The 6,548-nt window shown below is 42.1% G+C and overlaps 1 protein-coding gene across 1 annotated transcript in view; it reads right to left on the bottom strand.

The window, feature by feature from the left end:
• LOC309496828 (tyrosine-protein phosphatase non-receptor type 12-like) overlaps nucleotides 1-6,548 on the bottom strand; it is a 49,149-nt gene that overhangs the window by 39,474 nt on the left and 3,127 nt on the right.

The raw sequence follows: 6,548 nt of genomic DNA on the forward strand, positions 1-6,548 counted from the left end.
TGGGCCGTGTAGGCAGTGGTAGACTACCCCCAAATTAATTTTTAGTTATTTTTTAATTTACAAATCTTGTTATTTTCTAATTATTCTTATGATTTTATATGATCAAAAACACTCAAGTCAAGTCAAAATGCATTATCTTAAAGCAAATTTAGGTTTAAATATCACAACACCAATCATGTCAGATTGAATGTTTGTTCGATCAGACGCAGTAACATTACGTTACTGTTATATTGTTAATCATTTTCTGAAAAGAAAAGCAGATGTGGGAGACAGACCTGTGCAGGGAAAAGCTTTGAAGTGTGTGGTGAGAAAATACGACGCTGAATACATTAAATTTGGTTTTATAAGGGCAGGTACTGAGGGAGTCGCACACGGACGAGAAGCGCAGCGCTGCGTCTACAACTCGAGGTATCGAACACGCGCACTTTCTCAGTTTATGGCCAGCAATATTGTTATGTTTAAGGACATTACGAAATGAAGATAATGTCTGTACTATGTTATGATTGCAATTCAATTTTCAATTGCAATTAAATACAATCGTTGCTGAGTCTGCAGTCTGAACACTTTACCTCAGGACGTATTAATTGAGAATCTCACCTGAAAATCCGGTCATTTTCATCCACGCAGCTGATTTCTAAAAATTTGAATATAAAACTAAATGTATCTTGCAGCACAGGGTGAAGTCAGTATATAGGCTATATTAATGACGCTTTGTTATCATACCACGAATGTTATTTCTCCTGCCATTTATACGGCAAACATTTTTTGGCATGCATATGATACGCACTGTATGGCGTGTAATACGCACGCACTCCCCAGCCCTAATCCTACGCATATGCACGTAAAAAACATTTTTGGCATATAAATGCCACGAGAAATAACATTCGTGTTATAGAGATCGTGTTGCAGCGGATAGAGAGAATCCCCTCTTGGGTGTCTGACCTGTTGTTACAGGTATGTTAGCCTATTATTGTTACAGGAATGGTTACTGAGAAAACCTGCAAAGCCTTTTTGATGCAAGGACAGTTTTCATCTATATAGCTGACTCTGCTACAGTGGCATAACAGATTAACAGCGGAGTATATCATTGTACTTTTAGAATTTTCTGTTATTCTGTGTTCATGCTATCATATGTGGAAAGGTGGTCCTCAGAATGTTTTTAAACACTCATTGGTGGGCCATGAGTTGCAAAAGGTTGAGAACCCCTGCTTTAAACAACTACATTCTCGCCTGAAAACTCTTAAAACTACATTTCATGATACAGAAACAGTAGTATTATATGTCAACTGTATTAAAAAATGGCGCTTCTTATGTTGTCATTCTCCGTGGCGCTGCCTTGTCAGCTGTCAATCAAGGTTAGGGTTAGGCTAGACTACTAGACTAACCCATTACTGAGATTAGACTGAGACTAGACTAACCCATTACTGAGACTAGACTAACCCATTACTGAGATTAGACTGAGACTAGACTAACCCATTAGTGAGACTAGACTAACTCATTAGTGAGACTAACCCATTAGTGAGACTAACCCATTAGTGAGACTAACCCATTAGTGAGACTAACCCATTACTGAGACGAGACTAACCCAACCCATTACTGAGACGAGACTAACCCATTACTGTGACGAGACTAACCCATTACCGAGACGAGACTAACCCATTAATGAGACTAACCCATTACTGAGACTAACCCATTACTGAGTCAAGACTAACCCATTACTGAGACTAACCCATTACTGAGACTAACCCATTAGTGAGACTAACCCATTGCTGAGACTAACCCATTAGTGAGACTAATTGACTAACCCATTAGTGAGACTAACCCATTAGTGAGACTAACCCATTACTGAGACGAGACTAACCCAACCCATTACTGAGACGAGACTAACCCATTACTGAGACGAGACTAACCCATTACCGAGACGAGACTAACCCATTAATGAGACTAACCCATTAATGAGACTAACCCATTACTGAGACTAACCCATTACTGAGACTAACCCATTACTGAGACTAACCCATTACTGAGACTAACCCATTACTGAGACTAACCCATTACTGAGTCAAGACTAACCCATTACTGAGACTAACCCATTACTGAGACTAACCCATTACTGAGACTAACCCATTACTGAGACTAACCCATTACTGAGACTAACCCATTACTGAGACTAACCCATTACTGAGTCGAGACTAACCCATTACTGAGTCGAGACTAACCCATTACTGAGACGAGACTAACCCATTACTGAGACGAGACTAACCCATTACTGAGACGAGACTAACCCATTACTGAGACGAGACTAACCCATTACTGAGACGAGACTAACCCATTACTGAGACGAGACTAACCCATTACTGAGACGAGACTAACCCATTACTGAGTCGAGACTAACCCATTACTGAGTCGAGACTAACCCATTACTGAGTCGAGACTAACCCATTACTGAGACTAACCCATTACTGAGACGAGATTAACCCATTACTGAGTTGAGACTAACCCATTACTGAGACGAGACTAACCCATTACTGAGACTAACCCATTACTGAGACTAACCCATTACTGAGACGAGACTAACCCATTACTGAGACTAACCCATTACTGAGACTAACCTGAGACTAACCCATTACTGAGACTAACCCATTACTGAGACTAACCCATTACTGAGACTAACCCATTACTGAGACTAACCCATTACTGAGACGAGACTAACCCATTACCGAGACTAACCCATTACTGAGACGAGACTAACCCATTACCGAGACTAACCCATTACTGAGACGAGACTAACCCATTACCGAGACGAGACTAACCCATTACCGAGACGAGACTAACCCATTACTGAGACTAACCCATTACTGAGACTAACCCATTACTGAGACTAACCCATTACTGAGACTAACCCATTACTGAGACGAGACTAACCCATTACTAGCCCCGTTTACATGCACACTTTTTTGCTATTCTGATTAAGATCGTTCTGATTGACGGATTCCGGTTGACTGTTTACATGGGATGTTATCTAAACCGATCTGGTGTTTACATGTGCTGACGCTTTCAATCGAAATCATTTTGTGACATGCGCACACTTGTCTGCCGGATCTGGAAGCTCATTATTTCCCACGTTTTCAATCCTGTCAAGATGGTGCATCACTTAATAGTTGCGTTAGTTGTAGGCATTAGCCGTGTTTCCACTGTCGGGCCAGTGCGAGCCAGGGCTTTAAACGGGCCGTGCCAGGCTAATAGCCTCGGGCCAGTAGCACCGTGCCCAAAATCTGCTGCGTTTCCACTGTCGGGAATCAGAAAGAAATCACTGGAAACAGTGTGATCGCAAAACAAGAGCGACTGTTTGCTGGCATTTTTGTTGTTTAATTGAATATTTAAAACCCAAGAATCGATGTTTTACCACAGGTTTACAATAAAAAGCGACACATTGATCATAATGAATTAATCTGTGTCAAAATTGCTCATTAGTCACACAGAAATAAAGTGGTTTACCGTTTATGACGTTTGTGAACGTCTATTTCACAAAAGAAAGATGACACGCAACTTATTCAGTCGCGTCTGTTTCTGTTTATTTGGTAGCCTAGTTACAGGACATATTTACATCACATTTAGAAAGAATAATTTCTACAAATATGCCACCAAAAATATTACCTTTAGCACTCTCTCCCAGAAGGATACAGTTATATTTTCAGTCAGAGATAAAGAGGATAGTCCGGTATAAAGAGACGAGACGTAGGCTACTGACAGATAAAATAAAAACAGGATTATGATAACCTATATGATTTCGCTGATTTCTAAGCGTTCATATTTACCATGTTTACTATGGTAATGGTTAGCGTGCATAGTTTTTTGCATCGGGTGACAAACAGAAGGCATTATGTTAGCTGACAGAATTATCTGGCGCAAAACCAGGCATGCGCAGAAAGACGTACACTCAAAGTAATCGGATCAGCTCGTTTACATGGTGTAATCTTTCATTTGATCGGTTCATGAAAAGGTTCATTCTACCACCTTCAATCCGACTGAAATTTCAATCGGTTTGAGCATTTTTATTCCGATTGAGGTGTTGACATGGAGCATTTTCATTCTGATTGGACTTTTAAATTGGTTATAATCAGAATACAATGCTACATGTAAACGGGGCTACTGAGACTAACCCATTACTGAGACGAGACTAACCCATTACCGAGACGAGACTAACCCATTACCGAGACGAGACTAACCCATTACCGAGACGAGACTAACCCATTACCGAGACGAGACTAACCCATTACTGAGACTAACCCATTACTGAGACTAACCCATTACTGAGACTAACCCATTACTGAGACTAACCCATTACTGAGACGAGACTAACCCATTACCGAGACTAACCCAATACCGAGACTAACCCATTACTGAGACGAGACTAACCCATTACTGAGACGAGACTAACCCATTACCGAGACGAGACTAACCCATTACCGAGACTAACCCAATACCGAGACTAACCCATTACTGAGACGAGACTAACCCATTACTGAGACGAGACTAACCCATTACTGAGACGAGACAAACCCATTACTGAGACGAGACTAACCCATTACTGAGACGAGACTAACCCATTACTGAGACGAGACTAACCCATTACTGAGACGAGACAAACCCATTACCGAGACGAGACTAACCCATTACCGAGACGAGACTAACCCATTACTGAGACTAACCCATTACTGAGACGAGACTAACCCATTACTGAGACGAGACTAACCCATTACTGAGACGAGACTAACCCATTACCGAGACGAGACTAACCCATTACCGAGACTAACCCAATACCGAGACTAACCCATTACTGAGACGAGACTAACCCATTACTGAGACGAGACTAACCCATTACTGAGACGAGACTAACCCATTACTGAGACGAGACTAACCCATTACTGAGACGAGACTAACCCATTACTGAGACGAGACTAACCCATTACTGAGACGAGACAAACCCATTACCGAGACGAGACTAACCCATTACCGAGACGAGACTAACCCATTACTGAGACGAGACTAACCCATTACTGAGACTAACCCAATACCGAGACTAACCCATTACTGAGACGAGACTAACCCATTACTGAGACGAGACTAACCCATTACTGAGACGAGACTAACCCATTACTGAGACGAGACTAACCCATTACTGAGACGAGACTAACCCATTACTGAGACTAACCCAATACCGAGACTAACCCATTACTGAGACGAGACTAACCCATTACTGAGACGAGACTAACCCATTACCGAGACGAGACTAACCCATTACCGAGACTAACCCAATACCGAGACTAACCCATTACCGAGACTAACCCATTACCGAGACTAACCCATTACCGAGACTAACCCATTACCGAGACTAACCCATTACCGAGACTAACCCATTACCGAGACTAACCCATTACCGAGACTAACCCATTACCGAGACTAACCCATTACCGAGACTAACCCATTACCGAGACTAACCCATTACCGAGACTAACCCATTACCGAGACTAACCCATTACTGAGACGAGACTAACCCATTACCGAGACGAGACTAACCCATTACCGAGACGAGACTAACCCATTACCGAGACGAGACTAACCCATTACCGAGACTAACCCATTACCGAGACTAACCCATTACCGAGACTAACCCATTACCGAGACTAACCCATTACCGAGACTAACCCATTACCGAGACTAACCCATTACCGAGACTAACCCATTACTGAGACGAGACTAACCCATTACTGAGACGAGACTAACCCATTACCGAGACGAGACTAACCCATTACCGAGACGAGACTAACCCATTACCGAGACGAGACTAACCCATTACCGAGACGAGACTAACCCATTACTAAGACTAACCCATTACTGAGACGAGACTAACCCATTACTGAGACTAACCCATTACTGAGACGAGACTAACCCATTACTGAGACTAACCCATTACTGAGACTAACCCATTACTGAGACTAACCCATTACTGAGACTAACCCATTACTGAGACTAGACTAACCCATTACTGAGACTAACCCATTACTGAGACTAACCCATTACTGAGACGAGACTAACCCATTACTGAGACTAACCCATTACTGAGACTAGACTAACCCATTACTGAGACTAACCCATTACTGAGACGAGACTAACCCATTACTGAGACTATAAACTATTTCATGGTTTGTGTTCTCGAGACACCAGGCGCTGTTTTGTGCGGATGAGCGGCCGGAGCGCGTTAAGGGTTTTCTGTTAGAACGGTGTCGTGTTAGCGGCCGCTAAGTTAATAACTAATGATCTTCGCAACGGAAGTGAATCAAATCAAACTAACTTTATCTGGACAATAAATTTATTCTAGATCTGCTGTAAAGCCTAAACAATCTCTGTTACTGTAATCTCCTATTATCACTGTAAAGCTGCAGTGAAACACTCTGTATTGTTAAAGCGCTGTATAAATGAAGGAGACTCGACTAGATTAGCATTAGAGCCAGACGCCGTACAGCTGCTACTGACATGTTTCAAAT

This window comes from Leuciscus leuciscus (assembly GCF_965113295.1).
Source record: "Leuciscus leuciscus genome assembly, chromosome: 4".
In the NCBI taxonomy this organism is placed as follows: domain Eukaryota; kingdom Metazoa; phylum Chordata; class Actinopteri; order Cypriniformes; family Leuciscidae; genus Leuciscus; species Leuciscus leuciscus.